Below are 24,295 nucleotides of genomic sequence, written 5' to 3'. Positions count from 1 at the left end.
AATTCATACTCACATACCATATACACATAACACACTCATATGCACATATACGTACATGTATACAATTACACATAACAAACATACATAACACACATGCATATACACACTCACACATGCTTATGCATATTAACACACAACCAACCATCTGCCATGGCTCTTTTATTTTTAGAGGTGGGAGAGGGAGAGAGAAAGAGAAGAAGAGAAACATCAATGCCAGAAAAGAACATCAATCTGTTGTCTCTCGTACGTACCCTGACCTGGGACTGAACCTGCAACCAGGCATGTGCCCTGATCTGGGATCAAACAAACGATGACCTTTTGCTTTGTGGGATGATGCCTCACCAACTGAGCCACACAGGTCAGATCAGCAGGGGCTCTTTCTGTTGCCCAGGCAGAATGGCACCAGTTCTAAGTCCATCCTTCCCATCCCCTATCTCCCTTTGATGGGAAGTTGGGGGTACAGGGGATAGTGGCCATTGGGCCAGTCCATCCTCTCCACATTGCGGTGCTATTAAATAAATAACCTCTAATTTAAGAAGCAGAATTGCCATGATTTAAGATGTGTCTGCTTGTGGCTGAGGTGAGTCTGTTTCTGAGGATCGTATCTGTGGACTCATCCAGGGCAGAGATGCTTTCTGACTTCTTTCATTTTTATTTTTTGATGGTTGGTTTGTTTCTGTCATAAGTCCCTGACATGGGCAGGTGGTAGAATCCTGGTTTCAGTGAATGAATGAATGAAAGAATTAATGAAGTTTTTAAAAAGAATGAATGGATAAACAAATCCATTAATCAAAGTTGATGGCTATAGATAATGGTGAAGGGGACCACAAAAATAGATATTTGAAAGGATGAATGAGAGATGGCATGAGGAATAAGGTAACTTGCTGATTTTAACTTCTAATTTTTTTCTCTTACCAACTCAAGTCTGCAAAGAAAAGTCACTTGATTTTTTAAAGCAATAGATTAATTGCTGGCCCCAAATCCTCCTGGCTGGTGAACATGAGCCTTCCTTGCTGGAATGTTCTCCTCCTCCCTGGTTACATAACACCAGGGTTTATGTGTGTGATGGAGGAGAGCCAGGTCTTGTCCTCTGCCCCAAATGGCCTCTTTGAGTCCTAGGTAGCTTTGCAGAATCTATTCCAAGAGTGCCTCACACAGGAATCTGGGCCAAGGCAGCCTGTAGTCTGAGTTCCCAAGCAGGGTCGCAGGCTCCAGGCTTCCAGGATCCCGGCTCTGAGTGGGCACGCGTGGAGCCCCTTCGGGCCAGGCCTTAAGGAGCACTGGGTCTTGATCACAAACTGGAATGACATTCAAATTGTTTATAGCACCATGCTAAACAAGACATCTGCCTCTAGAACCAAGTCTAGGTTGTGGCCTCTAGTTGCCATCCTTTCCTCTTGGGGACAGATTCAAGCCCTGTGAAGTCTGGTTACCTCTGTAATTCTGCTAAGGATATAGTTTAGGCATAGCTTCACCTCCAGAGGATGCCAAGCAGCTTGGCACAGGACTCTGTGGTTTCAGGACCCCACAGAGTTCCCTCTTTCTCTCTCTCTCTCTATGTACACATGTGTGCATGTGTGTGTATGTATGTACATATGCATATCTCCATTTCTCCTGCCTTCCCTTCCACACATACTCATCCTCAAGGGCATCCTCACAGAACTGACTGAGAGAAGGCAAAACTAACTCTACACCTCCATATCCAGATGAAAGAGAAGAACATACATGTAAATAGGAGAGTTTCTTGAAAGAGAAGAGTAGCCAGTAACCAGAGAAGGAGGTAGCCTTTCCTTGCTGCTGGAGCAGACTGAGAGGTGGAAGAGGAGGAAGCGTGAGGGGCCTACCACTCCCTTTCCTCCCTGGGACCGAGATGCTGCCCTGAGCAGAGACAAGGGGAGAGATTTAGGATTAGATCAAGAGGAGGGTGATATTTTAAATGGCACTGGATGTTTACAACAAAAAGTAAGGCTGAGATGTCAGAGTCAGGAATGACCATTCAACTACAGTAAAATAAAGCTATTTCCTGTTTGCACCCCAACAGGCCAGTCTACTCAATAGACCTTTACAAATTTCTTCAGCCCCAGGAGACTTTGTCTACCCTGGGGAAAATCCTTCCTGCTTCGTGTTTATTCCAGACTATTCGTATATGACCCCAGAGCATAGACTTTTGGAAGGTAGAGTCAGTCTGACTCAGCAGTTACTGTACTCAACTGCTTGCTCACATCCTTCCCAAGGAGAAATGAGGACAGGCCCAGCCCCAGGTCAGACAAGAAACTCAAAGAAGGGAAAGTACAGGAAGGAAAAAATGTGTAGAGATTATTCTTGCAAAACCTTAGCCCAGATACCCGGGTCAAAAGCAAAAAAGTCAGAGATCAGAATGATAAAGAGGAGGGCTCCCTGAGCAAGGAGGCATCCTTTGCTTCCTCAAATTCGCAAGTGAACAGGGGTCAGACAACTCCTTCAGCTCACAAATGCCCTTGGCCTCAGGAAATCTCTCTCTGAGGCTTCAGTTTTCTTTACTGTCAATATAGACACCAATAGCTGGTTCCAACAACCTCACACAGGTGGCATGGAGTCAAATATGATTGCATGGCCTGAAATGAAACAGAAACTCTTGATAACGCTGCATAAAGCCACTCTACCCGAAGTTTTCCCAGTCATCATCATTGCTAATTACTGAGGCCCTTTTGGAGACCAGTTACCTCTGTAATTCTTCTAAAGATATATTTAGACCATTCTTGTTTTGTAACTCTTCTTTGGGACTTTGCAAAAAAAGTATTCTGCTAATTTTAAACATGCAGAACTTAACAACAAGTTGTGTTCCAAAAGTAGATTTGCAGATTGGTTGTTAGCTCTTAGAATTCAGTTTCACATAAAAACCATGCTAAAACAAATCCGTTATATGTATGCAAACCAGTAGAAAACAATATTGTTACAAAATATGAAGTCAAACAAGGGGGAAAATGTATATTAAGAGTGACCAAGTAATAGTACATTCACTAACTTTAATCCAGGTACTTTTAAATTCTCTACTAATGCTTGAATGCTGCTATTTCTTGCATATTGAAGACTTAGCTGGGCATAAAGCAAGTATAACATGAGGGTATATGGAAAATCGTGGTGGAATTCCTGGCAAGTAAGAGCAACCCACAGTGTCTCCTGTAGGACTTCCTGGAGCCAGTTTCCTCCACCGCCTCTGTCCAATGACCACTGCCTGGCTCCACACCATCCTTCCTTAACACATCTCCCCTTACCTCCCCCCCAACTCTAGCATGGATGAGAGCCACACACAAGGTATAGTTTGTTTAGTTTTTTCCGTATGATGGCTCTCGTAGTGCTTAGTTGTCTTTAATGTTATTCAAAGCAATTTTGTTATATCAGTGTGCATTTAAAAAAACTTATCAGAACTGGTGAATTTTTGTGCAGCCATTTTAATACTGAAGATGGAAGAAAACACATAACATTTTTGGTATATTATGCTTTATTATTTCGAGAAAGGTAAAAATGCAGTGGAAAAGTACACACAAAAAGATTTGTGAAGTATGTGTAGACGGTGCCATGACTGATCGAACATGTCAAAAGTGGTTTGTGAAGTTTCTTGGTACTATTGACATTTTTGGCCAAATATTCTTTGCTGTGGGATGTCTTATGCATTAGAAGATGTTTAGCAGCACCCCTGGCCTCTACCCACTAGAAGCCAATTGCAGGAGATAGCCAACATATTCCAAACATCCAGACAAATAAAGTTATTGGTGAAAATGAAAAATGTTGTCTTTTATTTTACAAAAAAAACCTAAATGGACTTTTCGGCCAACCCAATATTTTAAAATTTACTAGGATAATTTAATTGCAAAAAAGAAAATTGCAGGTCCTTAGTTGTCAGGTTGTAAGCCAGCCTGCTCTGAAGTGGACAGGTGTGCTGTGTTGGTATCACGTCTGGATTGAGGGGACTCAGGGCTCCATTTAAATCAGTATGTTTCTCTAAGTCTAGCATGAGTTTCCCCATGTAGGGCTGCAGACCACATGGCCAGGACAGGCTACCCAATTTGTGGGGCCCAGTACAAAATAAAAATGCAAAGCCCCCTTGTTCAAAACTACTAAGAATGTCAAGGCAGTGACAGAAGAGTATTAAATCAAGCATGAGAAGCTTATACATGGCCCTTGTGTTACTGCACAAGTCACAGAACACTAAAGCCAGCCTGAATGTTGGCACCACCCTGCATGGATGACCTTGACTCTCCTGGGTCTTGTCCCAATTCCTGTGCAGATTTCCCAAGTGACTTCCTTTAAAGCCTCCTTCCATTGTGTGGACTGGGCAAAGGGCCCTTGAGAAAGGTGCCTCTAGGTCCTGGCCTCAAAGACTTCCTTTTCTTCCAAGACCCCATATCTATGTGGCCAAGCAGAGTGCTTTAAACCAGCACTTACATTCCACCTCTCACTGTGGTCTGGTCCAAAACTTCTCCTAATAAGAACTTTCAAAAACAGGAACACAGTGTTCCAGGGCAAAGGCAATAGACATAGGGGTTCAGTGGTCATGCTGGGTCCTTCCTATTTAGAAATCCGCTTTTTCACTGGTCTACACCCTCAGCATGCTGGCTGCATCAGGCCTTTCTTCAAGTCTTTAGCCCACATTAAACCCCAGTATGATGATTAATTTTTTGTGTCAATTTGACTGGGCCATGTGATGTCCAGATATCTGACCTAACATTTTTCTGGGTGTGTCTGTGAGGGTGTTTCTGAACGAGATTAACATTTGAGTCAGCAGACTGAGTAAAGCAGATTGTTTCTCCTCCCCACCCCGGCTCCACCCTCTTTAATGGGGTGGGCATTGTCCAATTGATTGAAGGCCTGAACAGAACAAAAAGACAGATCCTCCAATAACTAAGGGAAAAAAAACACCTGAAACATCGGTCTTCTCCTGCCTTTGGACTCTAACTGAAACACTGGCTCTTCTTGGGTCTCAGCTTATTAACTTTCAGACTGGAACTTACACCATCGGCTCTTCTGAGTCTCCGACTTGTTGACTGCAGATCTTGAGACCTCTCAGCTCCGTCATCTTAGGAGTCAATTCCTTATAATAATCTCTGTTTTTCACCTATCTAAAATAAATGTTTGCTTTTATGTCAATAATGTCAACTGATGGCTGGTGGTGCCAATTTAACAACAACAGGAATCTCCAATTTGGAATGCAGTGAAGAAAAATATTTTATTTAGTGCCAACAGCTCAACGATAATACAGTATATCTGTGAAAGCAGCGGTGCTGGGGAACAGCTCAACAGTGCTACAGCGTGGCTGTGAAAACACATGGCTGTGAGGTTGCCACAGGGCCAGGTGACCCTGGGTCCAAGCCCTTCTTCAGCTAGACAGCTCAGCTCTACCATGGTCTATTCCTGTTCAGCACCAGTCTCTGCTGGGAGACATCTTTGGTTCTCCAGGTCCAGCCAGGGGAAACAGTCTCCAGTCTTCCTTGGAAAGTGCACTTGCCAAGCCAAGGAGAGTTTGTTTTCACAGACAGAAGTTCCCAAACCTGGTCTCTGATTGATCAGAATAGAGCTGCTCTGATTTGTCAGAGCTGAGCAGCTCCAATTGGATGGGGGAAGCCTCAGTCGCATTGGTTGAAATAGGACTCCAGGAAATCCTTTATAAGGCCTGGCTCGGATGGCGAGAACACTGTGTGGGCAGGCAGTTTAGCGGCACAGAGGGTTTGCTACAAAGAGTAGTTTGAGTGAGAGGCCCCTGTGCAGAAATGGCAGCTAAGCTCTGTTTTTCTTTTTGTTTTGTTTGTTTGTTTGTTTGTTTAATTTGAGCCCAGTTAGCCACCAGGAGCTCTTCTTAGTAGGTGTTTCCCCCCAACCCTGGGTTAACAATAGGATATATGTATATATCTTGTTTTATTTTCCTGGACTTTCTACCATGAAATTCCCTTCTCTTAAGAACAGCTTAGCTCTGCACTAACTTAGCTCACACATGCTGGATTCAGATGAAGGAGTCACAGAAAGGAGTCACCCTTGGGAAAAAATGAGACAGCACGGGAACTTGGCCCAGGGATAGAAAATATTGGGTGGCCAGGAAGCTAAGTTAAGGCCAGGTGTCCAGAAGATGTCGAAATCACTGTTCTACATGTACGGTTGATTGAGGTTTGGCTGCTATAAGATCTTCTGGGGAGGCAATAATGAACAACATCACCATCTTGTCTGCAGGTGTGGAGATAGTTACCAAGCAACCTGACAGGAAATAACCCCACTCCTGGAACCCTTCACAAGACCACCTTTTCAAAAAGCTTTTTCTTACAAGCCTGCGTTGTCCCCAGCTTATAAAGGCAGCTGCACAGAGCCAGTCCCAGAGCCAGTTGAGAGGACCTTCTTTTCCTCTGTGTTACCTCCCTTGTGCTTGATCATAAGCTTAACAAAATCTGAATGGAAATTTCTCTGGGGTTGCCTCTTGATTTCTATCTTGGGGGAGCCTTGGAATCTTAGTGCCAGTAATAGAGAGATGCACCCTATGGAGGTGAGCTCTTGCTCAATCCTTTATCCATTTATTGAATGTTTATTGAGCTCGTATCTCGTGCCTAGTGGTGGTGAGCTGGGGACTGGGAGTAAGGAAATGTACAAGCCCTGATCCGGGTCCTCAAAGGTCTCTAGGTCTGGAGTGATGGCAAGCATCAGAACATATCTGACTATCTCCCGGCTTAAGTTTAAAAAGAAGTGAGGTTCGTTATAGGGCTCATTTTCCTGAATAAATTCACTGGTTACTATTTGATCTCTTTTACTTGCAGGAATTTATAGATAATTTTCCAAGGCTATAAGTTCATATGTTCTTAACCAGATTGAACTTTTGTTAAGAAAACAAGTAAAAACAAATAGTCTTGCCCTGACTGGTGTGGCCCAGTGGTCACCAGTTCAATTCCCGGTCAGGGTACATGCTGGGTTGTGGGGCAGGTCCCTGGTTGGGGGCGTGCGAGAGGTAACGGTTCAATGTTTCACTCATCGATGTTTTTCTCCCTCTCTGTCTCTCTCCCTTCCCCTCTCTCTAAATAAATAAATAAATAAAATCTTGTGTGGTTGAAAAACAAAAGGCAGTGATGCCTGGTGTACTCTATAGGCTCTGTGACATCCTGCCTGATGGCCAAGGGCCTACTTGTGGTTCTCCAGATGGATTATGGCAATAATATACCCAATTATGGATCATTGGGTATTGAGTGCTTATTACGTGCTAGTAGTTTTAAATGCTTTATCCTTTTTAATCCTCTCAACAACTCTGTAAGATAGGAACAACTACTATTTCTTTTTTACAGATGAAAAAGCTGAAGCATTAAGAAGCTATGTAAATTGCCCAAGGTCCCACATTGCTAGCGAGTAGCAGAACTGGGACTTGAACTCAAGAAATTTGGCTTCTGTCTTTCACTTTAGACTTGGCTTGTCAATAGCATTCTTAAGAGACTATTTTGTCTTCTTTCCTTTCCTCCTTCTCCAAAACTTCAATGCCCCCTGTGCTCAGCAGTTATTTGGGTTGCAGCTGACCTTTTGCTATTTTTTCTCTTAGAAGTTTGGAAATACTTTCTGCACATCTCTTTACTTCTTCTCTGGTTTATCTTTTCTAAAGCTCAAAACAAACAAAAGAGAGCCTGACCTGCTCCCTCCAGGCAGCTTATGAATGAGAGAGCCTTCCAGAACTGTGGGCCAACACTTAGCTGACACTAGCCCAGCTCCAGGCTGCAGGTGACTTGGGGGAGAATCTGAGAGGCTGACAGGTGCTCCTATCCCAGCACCTGGCAGCAGCCCTGACATGCCACAGGAGTCACTGCTGGCTGAGTGAGTGACTGAATCCAAGACATGGACAGTTCAGTACCAGTCTTTTCTACTTTAGTTATGGAATTAAAAAAGAATAAGGGAAAAACCTGGATAACCCTGCTTAGATATGATATTGAACTCCTCTTCCTTCCTTTCCTCCTCCCTTTGGTGGGGACCCCTTTCCTCCCTCCTCCTCCTCCTGCTCATCCTCCTCCTCTCCTTTCCAGTCATACACTTCCCTCCCTCCTTCTCTCCCCACTTTCCCTTCACATACACAGTTCCTTTCCCTCTGGTAAGGTCCAACCTATATGTCTTCCTGCTAATTCAGATCAGTTTTCCTGTGTTACCATGGCAACCAATGCTACTAAGTCACTTCTCCCCTGAATTTTTAATAGGAAAACTGCATTCTACATCTTGTCCTTCCCCAATTGCCACTGCCAGTTTGAGCAAAACTCCAGCTCTAGATTCTCTAATATCCTTAATGTTTTTAAACAGCCATGTCTCTTTGAAACAATTTTGATGTATTTTGAATAATTTTAGATATAATATCATCAATTTAGTTAATTCCAAATATATCAGTAGTACAGTTTTCTGCATGAGTGTATCTGGCCTAATTAGTGAGGGGTGGACAAATTGAATTTATACTTATGCAGAGATGCATTGACAGCAGCTAAACTGTGGATACTGAGCAGGGAAATGGTTCAGGTGGGACAACTACTGTCTCAGAGAAAAGGCAGGAGCGAACCAGAAACCTGCCCCAAGGACACTGTCCAGCCCACATGGGTCAGGCATGAGCTTGCAAAAAGTCTGACACTCAGAACTATAGTCCCTTGCTGAGCAGAAGGTCACAAATCTTGTGTCATCTTGGGGTTGGTGTCTGTTGATTATCCTTGTGAGTTGTTGAGAGTTTTCTGATTCTTCATTTGGGACATTTTAAAAATTGTTTTGAGACTCTGACTCCTGTTTGATTCCTAGGGAGAATATTGATTTTGTTTGTTTGTTTATTTGTTTCAGCAGGCAATGGACCTGGTTGGGCGACAAGTTCTGACCTGCCTTCAGTGAGTTGTGCTTTTCATGTCAGTTAGGCTTTCCAGTTTTTGCAGTACTATTCAGATATGTTTTACATATCTACCTGCCAGTGGCCAGCCTGGAATCTGCACTATAGCTTGGTTCTCAAAGCTTTTGCTATGCTGTCTAGGGTCAGATCTATGAATTTGTAGCTCAGGAATGAACTGAAGTGTTCATATACAACTCTATTGTATTGCTCTTTGACTTTCCTTTTCACCATGATCACTGTGACATTTTCAGGGCTCTGGGACCTCTTTTGATCCTCTGTCTAGGAAGCTAAATTTGTAGTTTCCCTACTCCGTGGCATATTGCTATGTCTATCTCTAAAGCCAAGCAGTTAGAGGATAAACAGAGATAAAAATCAAAACAAATTCTCTCTAGGCTCTTGGGACCATAGTCCCCTTGGTCAGAGAGAAGGGTTCCCTTCCCTTAGAGATTTAGGTGCCTGCTCAGCTTCTGCTGACATTGCTGTCATACCATCAACCATTGGGTTGCCTGGAAGGTTAGGTAGAGCTAGTGGAAATAACTAAAAATAGGGGGATTTCTCCCATTCTCTCCTGTGGATATGGTTCCCTTTTCCATTCTCAGACCAGAAAGAAAGAGCTTCTCTTGGAGTTCTTTCTCTCCACCGCTGGCACACAATTCTGGGTTTCAGTCTGCTTTTAATTATAGACCAAGAACTATTGGAGGAGGAAAAAAAAAAATACAGGTAACTCGCCCATGGATTGATTTTTATTTGGACTTTTGATTTTTCTCTTCAATCTTCCTGCTACCATTTTTTCCCTCCAGTTTTTAATAGCACTTTCATATATGTTGGCTGTCATTTTTAGTTGCAATCAATGAGAATAACAGGGTAGAGGGTACCTATTCCATTTTACCTGAAACCAGAATGGATATTGGCTTCTGATATATAGTAATTTACTTACAAAGGTATTATACTAAGTGAAAAAAGCTAATATCAAAAGTTTACATATTACCCTGACTGGTGTGGCTCAGAGGATTTGGTGTTGTCCCCGCAAACTGAAAAGTCACTGGTTTGATTCCCGGTCAGAGCACTTGCCTGGGTTGTGGGCCAGGTCCCCAGCTGGGGGCTTGCGAGAGGCAACTGATCAATCTTTTTCTTGCACATTAATGTTTCTCTCCCTCTCTTTCTTCCTCCTTTCCCCTCTCTCTAAAAATAAATAAAATCTTTAAAAATTTTACATATTGAATAATTTCCATTTATATAGCGTTTAGAAAAAGGCAACACTATAAGCAGGTGTGTTAGTTTTCTATTGCTTCATAACAAATTCCCACAAATTTAGTGGCTTAAAACAATGCACATTTGTCATATCCCAGTTTCTGTGGCTTAGGAGTCAGAGCTCAGCTTGACTGGGTTCTTTACTCAGGACCTCACGAGGCTACAATCAATGTGTCAACCAGGCTGTGTTCTCATCTAAGGGCTCAACTAGGGCAGAAATCATTTGCAGCTCTGATTGAGTGCCCTGGCTTCTTACTGGCTCTTGACCGGAGGCCAGCCTCAGACTCCAAAGCAGTGGTTCTCAACCTGTGGATTGCGACCCTTATGGGGTCAAACGACTCTTTCACAAGGGTCGCCTAAGACCATCGGAAAACACACATATAATTACGTATTGTTTTTGTGATTAATCACTATGCTTTAATTATGTTCAATTTGTAACAATGAAAATACATCCTGCATATGAGATATTTACATTACAATTCATAACAGTAGCAAAATTACAGATATGAAGTAGCAACAAAGATAATTTTATGGTTGGGGGTCACCACAACATGAGGAACTGTATTAAAGGATCGCGGCATTAGGAAGGTTGAGAACCACTGCTCTAGAGGCTCCCCACAGTTTCCTGCCACATGACCTTTCTTAGGCAGTTATACACAATTGTTTACTTCTTCAAAGCCAGCAGTAGAGTATCATTTGTTCCAGTCTGCTAGGACAGAGTCTTATATTATATAGTGTAATCATGGGGGGTGACTTTTGCCATGTAACACAATCTAACCAAGAAAGTGACACCCTGTAATCTTGGCCATATTCTATTGGCTAGAAGTAATGCCCACACCCAAGATAGGGGAGATTATATAGGGTATAACACCAGAGGATGAAAGTCTTGGGGACCATGTTAAAATTATACCTACCAGAAAAAGAGAGAAGTGGTTGCAAAAAGTTAGGGGTGAGGAATGATTTGACTACAAAGGAGTCACAAAGCAAGTTTTCAGGGATGATGGAACTGTTTGTATTCTGATTGTTTCAGTTGTTACATGAATCTGTACATGTGTTAAAACTCATAGAAATGTTTTACATACACACACAACAATTTTACTGGATATAAATTTAAGAAATAAAGAAGGATGAGTGCTTATTTTTTCACAGTTCTGGAGTCTGAAAGTCCAAGGTCAAGGTGTCAGTGGGATCGGTTTCTTCTAAGGGCCATAAAGATGGATCTGTTCCAGGTTGCCCCATAGTTGGTGCATATGGTTGTTTTCTTTCAGTGTTTTCACATTATCTTCCCTCTCTTGGTGTTAATATCCAGATCTTCCTATTCTTATAAGGACTCCAGTTATATTGGATTAGGGCACACACTAAGACCTCTTTTAACTTCGTACCTCCATAAAGAAATTTTCACTCTAAATACAGTCACATTCTGAGGTACTCGGAGCTAGTGCTTCAGTATATGAATTTTGGGAGGATGTGATTTAGTCCATGTCACTGATCTGATCTGGTACAGTGCCTGAAAAATAGAGGGACTCAATAACTGTTCATTGAACGTATCAAAGACTATTAGAAGGCAACAGCTGGACAGCAAGGCTGATTTCTGAACCCTTCACTTTCCTTGATGTCTTCTTCCTGTAGTTTTAATGATGGGGGTCCCTTTTCTCTAGCCTGTGAGGCCCGAGTTTATGGCTATGCGGAGGCAGTTAGCAAGAAAACAATGCAGGGCAGGCCAGCATGAGGTTGGGTTTTATGGCCACCACCAGTCTGGTAGTCTCTGTCATATTCCCCAATTTACTGGGAACATGGTTTTAATAAGAAGAAAGACAATCAAATGGGACTGAGGGCATTGTCCCAGAAAGGGCCCAGGGTGACCTGACAGGCTCCTGCATTCCCCAGACAGGGTGCTTTCTTCAACCACAATCTCCTACTTAATCTCAAATTAATGAATATTCAGAACCCAGCCCCTCAAAAATGAGGGGGAGACATGGGTTTTCATTCACAGATGGAGTTTCATTGAAATGTTTAAAAATCAAGAATGTCTCTTTAATTCAGCTTTACATATTAATAACCCAAACGAAACAAGAGCATATCTGTAATAAAAATATGCAAAATAAAATCCTTTTAATCTCAAATGTATTTAACTAGTTAACTATAGATACATTTATTCCTATGATTTTTACCTAAGATGTAAAAGAATAAGAGAAAATTAACCAATTCAAAGGCAGTGAATACATGACCTATTTAAAAATTATATTTAAAGCCTCAAAATGAGACAATTACAGAAATAGTAAACACTTAGGATAAATACTGTTTTGCCAGGCTATTTTATTTTCCTTTAATTTCTGGCTTGCAAAATTTAAAAAGGCATTTTAATATTTTAATATAATTTTTCCTAATTATAAGGTAACAGATGTTCATTGAAGAAAGTTTTGAAGATACAGAAAAGCGTAAAGAAAATATATAATCCCACCCTCAGAGAGACCCATTGTTAACCTTTCAGTGTATTTTCTTCCAGTCTTCCATATACATACTTAAGGTAATTTGTGATTATTTATTCTCTATATAGTATTTTGATTATGACATGACATCATACCAGTCTTTTCCCTGTGGCATTAGAATTCCTTGTAAACATCATTTTTTCCCCCTTTTATTTACTCTTTTTAAAAAATTGACTTCTTCATTGGGGTATTTCTTATATTCAGTGAGTACACAAATTTTAAGAGTACAGATTGATGAACTTGGCATATGTATACACCCACATAACCATCTTCCAGATGTATATATACAATACTTACAACACTTCAGAAGGCTCCCTTTTGCCCCCTCCAATTTTGCCTATTCTTTTTTTTTAAGTATATTTTATTGATTACGTTGTTACAGTAGTTCCAATTTTTCCCCCTTTGTTCCCCTCTGCCAGTACCCCCTTCCCTCCAGCAATCCCACCCCCCTTAGTTCATGTCCATGGGTCGTGCATATAAGTTCTTTGGCTTCACCCTTTCCTAATTATTTTTAACACCCCCCTGTCTATTTTGTACCAACCACTTATGCTTCTTAGTCCCTGCACCATTTCCACATTTCTCCCTGACCCCCTCCCAGCTGATAACCCTCAAATGATCCCCATACCTATGATTCTGTTCCAATTCTGGTTTGCTTAGATGGATTTTGTTTTTATTTTTTAGATTCAGTTGTTGATAGTTGTGAGTTTATTGTCATTTTAGTGTTCATAGTTTTGATATTCTTTTTCCTAAATAAGTCCCTTTGACATTTCATATAATAATGGCTTGGTGATGATAAACTCCTTTAGCTTCATGTTGTCTGGGAAGCACTTCATCTGCCCTTCCATTCCATAGTTTTGCTGGTTAGAGTAATCTTGGTTGTAGGTTGCTTTTCATCACATTCATCCTATAGGCACCCCCCTGTAGGCAACTCTCTGCCTCTCCCTTGCTGTCCCCATGACTCTGTCTTTATCTTTCACCTTTGGCATCTCAGTCATGATGCGTCCTGGTGTGGTCCCCTCTGGGTCCAGCTCATCCGGCACCCTCCGTGCTTCCTGGACCTGTATGTCCATCTCCTTCGCAAAATTTGGGAAGTTTTCCTCATTTTTTTCGATTCTTGCTTTCTCGTTCTGCACTGGTTGACTGTTTTTTTTATTCCTTATGTTCCAAATCATTGATGTGAACCCTGGTTTCCTTTCCTTTACCATTGGTTTTATGTGGAGTTTCCTTTGTTTCACTTAGCATAGCCTTCAGTTCTTCTCTTATGCTTTGCCGTGCTCAAGCATATCTGTCAAGCCTGTGAGAATCTTTATCACCAGTGTTTTGAATTCTGCATCTGTTAGGTTGTCTATCTCCTCATCTGTTAGGTTGGCTATCTCCTCATCACTTAGTTCTCCCACTGGAACTTTAATCCATTCCCCCCTTTGGGCCATACTTCTCTGTCTCCTCATTCTGACAGGCTCCTGTGTTTGTTTGCCTCCGAGTCCCAGGTAGAGCTGTCGCTCCTGTTATGTTGTAAGGGGCGGAGCCTTAGGGATTCATCAGTCCAGGGCAACCTATTTCACCACATTGTGGCGCTGTATGTGGGGCCCTGGCTGGTTTAGCTCAGTGGATTGAGCGTCGGCCTGCGAGCTAAGTGTCGCTGGTTCGATCTTCCAGTCAGGGTACATCAGAGAAGGAAAACTCTGACTCCAAAAAACCTCCGCTGCCTTGCGGCATACCTCTTCTGGGGAAAGGCTAAGGGAGTAAACCCCGACAGAAAATCCGGAGCCGGAGTCCCTAAGGCGGTCTGACGTTGTAGTCAACACCGGCAACTCCTGCGGCGCACCTGAAGCCAAGCTGTATCGACTCCGTCTTTCCCTTGGATCCTTCAGCTGCGAAGAGAGGGGGGGTCTGCTGCATGGGCAACAGCAGACCCTCCATATCACCCTGCCCAGGTTCTGTAGCTTCAGCTCCACTGGAGAGGACACTCCAGCGTCATCGCAAGATGTCAATTCAACACGGGAGGAGACAGATGCCGTGTCACTCCCGTGTCGGACTGCACAGCCATTCTCGGCGGTGCAGATAGACACTTAAGAAGCTACACCATCGTCTCTCGAGACGGACGGCTGCCGACGACGATGTGGGGGAGGGATCCAAGAGGGAACAATGCCACCTCTCCAGCACTCGCTCCTTCTCCAAGCACCGCTCCCACTTCTGCACTGGACTGGCGCCCCTCTAGCTGCTGCCCTGGCCATTGTTCCCAGAGTCGGTGGGTCTGCGGACGTTCTAGGACCGTGGGAACCCTTTAAACAAATGGACTCTGCTGAGTCCGGCAGTTTCTGCCTCCACCCCAACACCCACTGGTCTGCACAGTCAGAAGCAATGAGGATTGATTTTCCCTAGTGCTAGGACCATGAGCTGTGAGGTCCGGTGAGGAGCTGGGAATGCTCCCCAGGTGTCCCTCCTGACTTTTTAAAATGTGTGACTGTGCTTTCTGCCAGCCTGCCACTTCTGCCACTACTGCCACTGCTGCTGCCACCACATTGTCTCCTCTCTGCCCTGGCTCCACTCCTCCTACCTGTCTGGATGAGTATTTCTTCTTTATCTCATTGTTTGCTGGACTTTCATGCAGTTTGATTTTCTGGAACTTCTGGTTGTTTCTAGTTTTGAGATAGTTGTATTCCTTCTCAGTTGTGGAAGGAGACACAGCGTGTCTGTCTACGCCTCCATCTTGGTTGGAAGTCTTTCAATTTTGCCTATTCTTGAACTTGATTTAAGTAGATCCATATCTCAAGTGCTTTTTCAGAGATTACTTCTTTCACTAAATATTAGCTCTATGTGATTTATTCACATTTTTGTGGTCCAGTATCTCATTGTATCAACATGTATTTTATATTTTATTATGTATAGACATTTTTTTTTTATTTGAGGCTATTGTGAGTAAGCTACTGTGAATATTTTTGTACTTCATAGAAGGATAAAGGGAAACTGAGAGAAGTTGGGTTACTTTCCAAAGTCATATGAATATTTAATGACAGCTGGAATTTCAGTCTAGATCTCTCTGCCTGCAGAACCACCTCATTATCTATCTTTCAATTGATTGTTTCCTCAGCATAAATCCCTAGAAGTGAAACTCTCTGGGCTGAAAGGTAAGACCATGTAAATACTCCTAATAAATTCTCCAAGTAGGTCTCATATTTTAACCTCACCATTCATTCACATAATGGAGTACCCATTTCTCTGCTATTTCCATAGGGAGAGATTGATATTTTCATGCACTAACAGTTATATTTAGAGTAATGATTCCTGCATTTTTTTTAAAGTTCCCAGTTATTGGAGGCTAACTGTGGGCCCCGCACTTCACACACACATTGCATCTCATTGAAAACCCACAACCATCCTACAAGGAAGACAATACTCTTAGCATTTATAAAGGCTCAAATAGGATCAAAAAGAAAAATGAGTTTGCCCAAAGTCAAATGGTTAATAAAAAGCAGATTCAAGCCCTGGCCAGGTAGGTCAGTTGGTTGGAGCGCTGTCCCTGAGATGCCAAGGTTGCAGATTTGATCCCCAGTCAGGGCACATACAAGAATCAACCTGTAAATGTATAAATAAGTGGGGCAATAAATCGATGTTTCTCTCTCTCCCCTTGCCTCTCTCTCTCAAAAAAATCAATTAAAAAAATTTAAAGAAAGAAAGACTCAGAACATCACCTTATTCCTGTGTTTTTCAGCTGTTCCACACCTGTCTGCTTGGTAGGTGCCACAGATAGCTTCCCCAGCATGCCCCAGCATGCCCCACCCTGCCCCCATGCTGTGTGTCCCAGGAGACAGCCTAAGTCAACTGGCTAGAGGGAGGGAAGAACAGAGTGAATTCTAGGAATTTTTGCACTCCTTATGGGATTTTCTCTAGAAAGAAAATCTCAGTTCCTGTGAGGAGCCCCTTCCTCACAGCCAGGTCCTGATGACAGAACCTCCTATTGTCCCTTTGGTGGAGTCGTAATTGAACACAGGCCCAGCTGCCTGCCACTTCGAAAGCCAGTACTCAAGAGGCAGGTGCTGATGTAAAGGAAAGTGCTTTATTCTTAGGTGCCGGCCACCTGGAAGATGGGGGGCTCTTTTCCCAAAGCCCACCTTCCTGGGAAGATGGAGAATTCATGTATCAAAGCCCAACTCCACCTCTCAGTGGAGGCAGAGTTTTTATAAGGAGGGAGAGGGGAACAGAACAAAGAGATCAAGTGAGGGGGTTAAAAAGTTCTCCATGTGCAGACTAGCACAATCCTTTCTGATAAGGCAAGTGATGGTCCAGTGTGCATCATCCTGGTTTAGTCATCCAGGATTCACATCATCCTGGTTCCACAACTGAAGGTAAGCAAATCTCCCAGAGCTGGGATGCCTGACGGTCAGAGTCTATATGTGTTGAAGTTAGTTCCTAGGATTCTTATACAAACATGCTGTTTAGCTACAAGCTGCATATTAGCCAGAGTCAACAGTAACAGAAGCAATAACAAAGTAATTGTTACAGAATGTCTGTGCCTGCTATTTCTAGCCTGAGTTCAAGACTTTTCTTTGTAGTTTAATTGGGACCTTGACTGAAAGAACCACCTCAATGACTGAAAGTTTCAACACTGTCTTATCAACTCACACTTGGTCCTTCACCAAAACATCAAATACTCCAACTGAACTCTTCCTATAGGTGTCTACTAGTTACAAACTCCCCAGGTAAGCGAGTGGCCAAATCTCCCTTCTCTTTGCAGGTGCTTGTCTCTCTTATTTGGTTACTGTGCAATTGGCTTCAAAAAAGCTTTGAATTTGAAGTTAGTATGCCTCTTTTCTTTTTTCAATCCTTGTAACAATAGCCACAGTTCATCTCAAACCCAGCCCAACACCTATGTACATTACTTCAAACCCCCATACCAAAGACATAGAAAAAGGAAAGACATGCCAATTGACAGGCATAAAATGATGACCTCAGTCTTTTTGTCTACACAGGCTGTCTAGCTTCCAACAAAGTGTATAAGGCATACAGCAAGGTATGAAAACACACACTCCTAAGAGACAGAACAATGAACAGAACCAGACTCAGATAGGACACAGAAGCTGGACCTGATAGGAGATTTAAAATAACTCTGATTAATATATGATTAATGGATAAGATTGACAACATTCAAGGTTAGATAAGTAATTTCAGCAAAGAGATATAAACTATAAGAATTGGATGGAAGTGCTAGAAAGGAAAAGCACAGTGACAACTGGCTCATCAGGAAACGCAATACCTCTGAGAGCACATTTGAAGATAAGTTACTAGAAATTCCCCAGATTGAAATACAACGAGCAAAAAAGAGAATATGTGCATGTGGGGGAACCAGAACATTCAAGGAGCCATGTGCCAATATCAAACACTCTACCACATGCATAATTGGATTCCTGAATGAAGAGAGAGAAAGAATGGGGCAGAAGAAATATATGAAGAAGTATTGGCTGAGAATTTTCCAAAATTAACGACTAACACTAAATCACAGGTCTAAAAAACTCAGAGGACACCAAACTAGACAAATACCAAAACAAGCAAAAAACACACACACAGAGGCATATCATATTCAAATTATTTTTAAAGAGAGAGAGAGAGAGATAATCTTAAAGTCAGTCAGAAAGGAAAGCAACATTACACACAGAGGAACAAAAATAAAATTTAAAGCATATTTTTCATAAGAAAATAAGATAATGAAGTGACATCTTTAAAGTGCTGAAAGAAAAAGCTTTCAACCCAGAATCCTATACTCATCAAGAATATCTTTTTTAGGAGAAAAAGAAGAAGAAATGAATACTTTCTCAGACAACACACATTGCAAGAAACATTAGAGGAAATTCTTCAAGTCAAAAAAATACATCAGATGAATCCTGGAGCTACACAGATAAGGAGAACTAGATATGGAATAAATTAAAGTAAAATAAAAATATTTTTCTTTATTTTTAATTACTGTAAGACAAAACTCACTGCTAAAGCAAAATAGTAGTAATGGATTACATGTTTAAAGTATGTGTAAAACTGAAAGATGTGACAACAACAATCCAAAGGATCGAGGAAAAAACTGAGAATATATGGTTGTAAAGCCACTACATTGAACAGGAAGTGTTAGAGTATTATTTCAAGATAGATTTTGATATATATATATATATATAGTATATATAGTATATTCGGAGAGCAATTGCTAAATTTTTTTAAAGGAGGTATACATAATAATTCTATAGAGGAGGTAAAATGATATCACAAAAAATGTTCAAATTACCCAAGAGACGGAAAGGGGGGAAAAAAGGAAACAAGGAACAGGTAAAAAAAAGTAGAATTTATCCTAATCATAGTAAATCAATAATCACATTACATGTGCTTGAATGAAGAAAAATATAACATGTAAACACTAACCAAAAGGAAATTGGAGTGGTTATATTCGTCGTCGTCGGCAGCCGTCCGTCTCGAGAGATGATGGTGTAGCTTCTTAAGAGCCTATCTGCACCGCCGAGAATGGTTGTGCAGTCCGACTCGGGAGTGACACGGTATCTGTCTCCTCCCATGTTGAATCGACATCTTGCGATGACGCTGGAGTGTTCTCTCCAGTGAAGCTGAAGCTACAGAGCCTGGGCAGGGTGATATGGAGGGTCTGCTGTTGCCCATGCAGCAGACACCCCCTCTCTTCGCAGCTGAAGGGTCCAAGGGAAAGACGGAGTCAATACAGCTTGGCTTCAGGTGCGCCGCAGGAGTTGCCGGTGTTGACTACAACGTCAGACCGCCTTAGGGACTCCGGCTCCGGATTTTCTGTCGGGGTTTACTCCCTTAGCCTTTCCCCTGAAGAGGTATGCCGTAAGGCAGCGGAGGTTTTTTGGAATCAGAGTTTTCCTTCTCTGATGTGCCCTGACTGGAAGATCGAACCAGCGACACTTAGCTCGCAGGCCGACGTTCAATCCACTGAGCCAAACCAGCAATATTTGATAAAATAGACTTTAGAACAAGTAATATTATTAAGAGTAAAGAAAGGTATTAGAGAATGATAAGAAGGTAAGTTCTCTGAAAATATTTAACAATCCTAAATGGGTTTCTGTCCATGAGACAGAAACTATTAGAGTCCAATTCACAATTGTAGTGCAGACTTCAACACTCCTTTCTCAGTAATTGATAGAACAAGTAGATAGAAGATCATAAAGATAAAAGGACCCAAACAAAACAATCAACCAAATCATTTTCCCTTAGCTCCCAGTGGTAAAATCCAGTTCCCTTTCTTCACTCTTTCTATGTGATTTATTCCTTACCTGGAAGTATTTAGGATCTTTTCTTTGTCTCTGTGTTCTGAGATGTCGTGATAATGTACCTCAGTGTGAGTCTTTTTCATTTGTTGCACTGGGTGTTTATTTGTTTGGTCCATGTAATCTGGAGATTCTGTATTCCTTGATAGGGTTTTTTTTGTTTGTTTCCCTATTCTGTTTTTGTGGAATTTTTATTAGAAGATCTTGGATTCTTTTTCTTTTTTAAAAAAATATTTTATTTATTTATTTTTTTAGAGAGAGAAGGGAGAGAGAAAGAGAGAGAGAGAAATATCAATGTGTGGTTGCCTCTCATGTGCACCGAACTGGGGACCTGGCCCGCAACCCAGGCATGTGCCCTGACTGGGAATCAAACAAGTAACCCTTTGGTTCACAGGCCGGCACTCAATCCACTGAGCCACACCAGCCGGGGCTAGAAGAGCTTGGATTCTTATATAAAGCCTCTAATTTTTTTATATTATTTCTCTTACCGCTCCGATTTCCATTATTTTTTGCTTTTTAATTTACCTTCTTGGAGATTTTTAAAGATTTCGTCTTCTATGTAGTCTGGTAAATTTTTATATTATAGTTATACCATATTTCGAATTTCTAAATGCTCTTTCTTGTTCCCTGATTATTTCTCTTTTTTATAGATTCTTATTTTTATTTCAGAGTGAAATGTCCTCTTTTAAGTTTTTGAGGATATTACTTTTGTTTAAGCTTTCTAGTGCTCTCTTTATTGTCTCTGATTTCTCCAGGTTCCTTTTCTCCCTTCCCATTTGTTTTGCAATCTGACTTTCACGCTGAGGCCTTCCTTAAATGGCTGATGATCTTTACTGGAAAGGACAATATTTAAGAGCTAACTAAAACTTCAGAGTACATGAAAAGATGGGCTTTATTATAGAGTGATGGGGGCTTTTCTGTGGGCTACTTTCAAAGGTTTCTAGAAATTTCAAGAAAATTTTCTTTGAACCATTCAGTCTATACATAAGTGACTCCATCAATAAACATAAAGGAGGAGTTGTGACAAACCCAACCAAAAAATATATGAAAATAATGGCGGGAGAGCAGGGGACAAGCCATACTGGGATTATTGGAATCAAAGAACATGGTGGAGTAAATGGTAGAGGGTTGGCAATTCCTTTAACCCAACTAAGGTAATAAAAGTTCGGGAAAGTTGGTATTAAAACTGGGGTATGGAGAGGTATTAAATGTGTGATTACTTGTGGAGACAGGGCAGGGGAGAGAGGGACAGGTCTATAGTTCAGCCTTTGAGGTTCACTTAACTTTCCCTGCTGCCAGGCCTGCACTTCACCTCCAGCTACCACTGTACCCCAAATCTCTACATCTGAGCCTTCACAAGACAAATTATATCATTTGTGGGGCCCAGTGTAAAATTAATATGCAGAGCCCCTTGTTTAAAAATTACTAAGAATTTAATGGAGAAAATGGAAAGATATTGGTCAAAGGGTACAAACCTTTGGTTATAAGATGAATACATTTTGTTATTGTGTTTGTCACAACAACTCCTCCTTCCTGTAGGGATCTGCTTAAAGCTCGGGAACTGTTTTTATTTTGCTTTTGATAGCTGCTGATTGCTTTGTTTACCTTTTTGACGTTGGCCCAGAGGCTGGAGAAACAAGCCACTACTTCTATGTTTGAACTCTTTGCTGAGCTGCCTTCTTTCCTCTCCTTCCTTCTGTTTGGGCTTCCAAGTTCAGGCCTGCATGTTTGTAGTCTCCAGATCTGACCCCACCTTCCCAGAAGTCCAGCTACTGACAACAGCTGCCAGTCAGACAATAACAATGCATTCTCTTCATTCCTATCTGGGTTTCTGCCTGAATGCAGCTCTCATTCTCTCACACTAGTGCACACACCAGAGGTCATGGCCACTAGAGATTCAGGATTCAAGGAGAGCAGCCATTCCACTGTCTTCTACATGAGCATGTTCAGGGCTTTGTGAAGGTATCTAAGATACTGTTCACAAACCTAGAGGTATATAAATACCTGCATGAGGGTAGGTGTTTCACTTTAAAAGATGAAGGCCAGCTCTGTAATACTTCTGAGAGAGTTCTTATCTACTTTGTCCTTGAGTAACAATAAGCAAAATGTGAATGATATCAGGAAGGAAACCCAAAGTACAGCAGAACTCCGTCAACATGGACCTTTGATCTTAGTCCACCTGGGCTAGCTTTGAAATGAGCTGTGTAACTCACAATCATTGGAAATATTCTGGAGCAGAGACAATTTACTCTACTGCACCTGAATAAACAAAGAGCCTTGAGATTGCTTCCTCATTTCCCCTTTATCAGAAGCTGATTCCCTTCTTAATAGAGATATGCATGTTTCTGAACTCATATTCCCTTGCCCAAAGAATGATTTAATATTATTCTGATGCCACTTGATAGAAAAGGCAAAATTCCTACATCCATTGGAAGAAATAATATTACACTCCAGAAAGAAAAGAAACTAGGAAAATGAAAGATTCAGAGGAGGTGAATAGAAATAAAACTTGAACCAAAATGTTGACTAAAACAAAAAAGCAGAGGAGAAAAAGTGAAGAACTAGTGTACTACTGGAAAAACACAACTAAATGAGTCTATAAAACCTTCTAGAAAAGAAACATAGATGGATTGATGGAGAGATAGATAGATGATAGATAGATACAGATTAGACAGATAGAATGAATTAAGGGACCCAGGCACAACCAAAGGCCTGTGCTGCCTTCTTAGATGGCATAGAGTTGAGTGAACATTATCTCAAACCCACTCTCAGATGCCCACATGATGTGACTTACAGAAAGACAGGAGGCACTGCTTAAAAGAGACCAAAAAGAATTATTTTCATCCTCAAGATTTTATTGTCACATAATAAAACAAAGTATGAAGCTTAGAACTCGATCTCTTGGCCCTTTCTAATCTCCACGCAGTTAAAAATGCTTTCATTTCTTAATAGCCAGCATTCTCTTAGACCTGCAGTTGGGCTCAACCTCATTCAAGCCTCAGCACAATCCTCTTTGTAGCTTTGGCCTGTTTGCAGAAAATTGGCTCAAGTCTGCCCACCATAGCCACTCTGCTTCCTGTTATAACGCCACTTACCCTGCTCATACAGAGAATCCTTACCCTTCCTGTACTGTGTGACTTTGTGGAATTGATGCTTGCCACACTTCTTACAGAAAGTCCAGTGGGTTTGAAGAATGTTTACCATGTTTGCAAGAGTGCTACTGGCACAGAAAAGTGACTTTTTAATATTTGTAAATTATTAGGCCAGAAATGGAAGGGTTAAGAAATATACATGGTATTGTAGCTGCTTCTTGCAAGTGGTCTGTGGGACTTTGGGAAAGAAATAAAAAAGGGGAATGGTTTATAAAAGATGCCATGGGGCATTCGTCATTCTGGACCTTCACCAAAAGGGCTGCAATGAGAAGTTCCTAAATAGAAAAAAAAGTGGATCCCACAAAGGCAGGGAAGAACAGGCTTGCTCAGAGATTAGTTGAGCTGCTCAGGAGAATATTTTAAATAAAATGTATTTTTTTTTAGATAAAGAGATGGACAAAGGTGAAAACAAAAAGTGATTCAAAATTCTTCTATGTAGAATAAATCTTAATGTTAAACAATAAATAGATAAAGTAACCTAGACACTTGCTTAAACAGTACCTTAGAGACTTTTATACAAAATATGAATGGGGATGGAGGGGAAAAAAACCAAGTATGGCATAGAAAAAAGAGGGCAGGAGGTTCCCAACAATTCTCATGAAGAAAGTAGTTTAGAAAGAAAAACACTTACGGCCTCAGTTTCCCCGATTGCAAGGAAAAGTCAATAAGGTAAATTTATAGTTTTACTTAACTAAGACTGGTATGATAAAATTTTAAAGTAGAATATTATGGAAGAGCTTGCTTTATTCAAAAGAAACATATATTAGGCAGCATATGAAAAATTTTGCATTGACCTTCAAGAAGAGAATATATTTAGCAAGCACATATAATGAGCCAGGAACTGGTCTAGATGTTGAAATCCTACACACGTTCTCTAGGAGCTTGTCGTCTACACTCTCAAATTGCTTTTCAAATTCAGCCATGTATAAATAACCTCAAATTGTTCTAGTGAATAAATAAGGACATCCCTGCAAAAAAGATGTTATTTTCTGAAAGCTCAGTCTTTTTGAGAACCCAGAGAAGACAGAAAGAAGGGAGCAGAACCAAGGATGACTTTCCACAGTTAGACAGATGTGTAAGAATGGTATCAGTAAAGAAACAAGCCCAAAGGAGATGGGGTTTGAGTGTTTTTTCTTAATAAACATTATTTACTTGCAGCACACATACTCCAAAGCACAACAATCACAATTGTATTACTCAATTCACTTTCACAAACTGAACACACCTGTTTAATAAACACCGAGGTTGAAAAACAGAACATAGCCAACAACTCCAGAA

General features: G+C 41.3%; 1 pseudogene; it reads right to left on the bottom strand.

The window, feature by feature from the left end:
* Positions 1-22,776: 22,776 nt before the first annotated feature.
* LOC150002659 (large ribosomal subunit protein eL42-like) lies at positions 22,777-23,069 on the bottom strand (annotated as a pseudogene).
* Between the last annotated feature and the right edge of the window lie 1,226 nt (positions 23,070-24,295).

The sequence above is a fragment of the Furipterus horrens genome, unplaced genomic scaffold, assembly GCF_987537825.1.
Source record: "Furipterus horrens unplaced genomic scaffold, mFurHor1.1.pri manual_scaffold_8, whole genome shotgun sequence".
Taxonomy (NCBI): Eukaryota; Metazoa; Chordata; class Mammalia; order Chiroptera; family Furipteridae; genus Furipterus; species Furipterus horrens.
The sequence above is the reverse complement of the archived record's forward strand: the minus strand, read 5'-3'. Positions and strand labels throughout refer to the sequence as shown.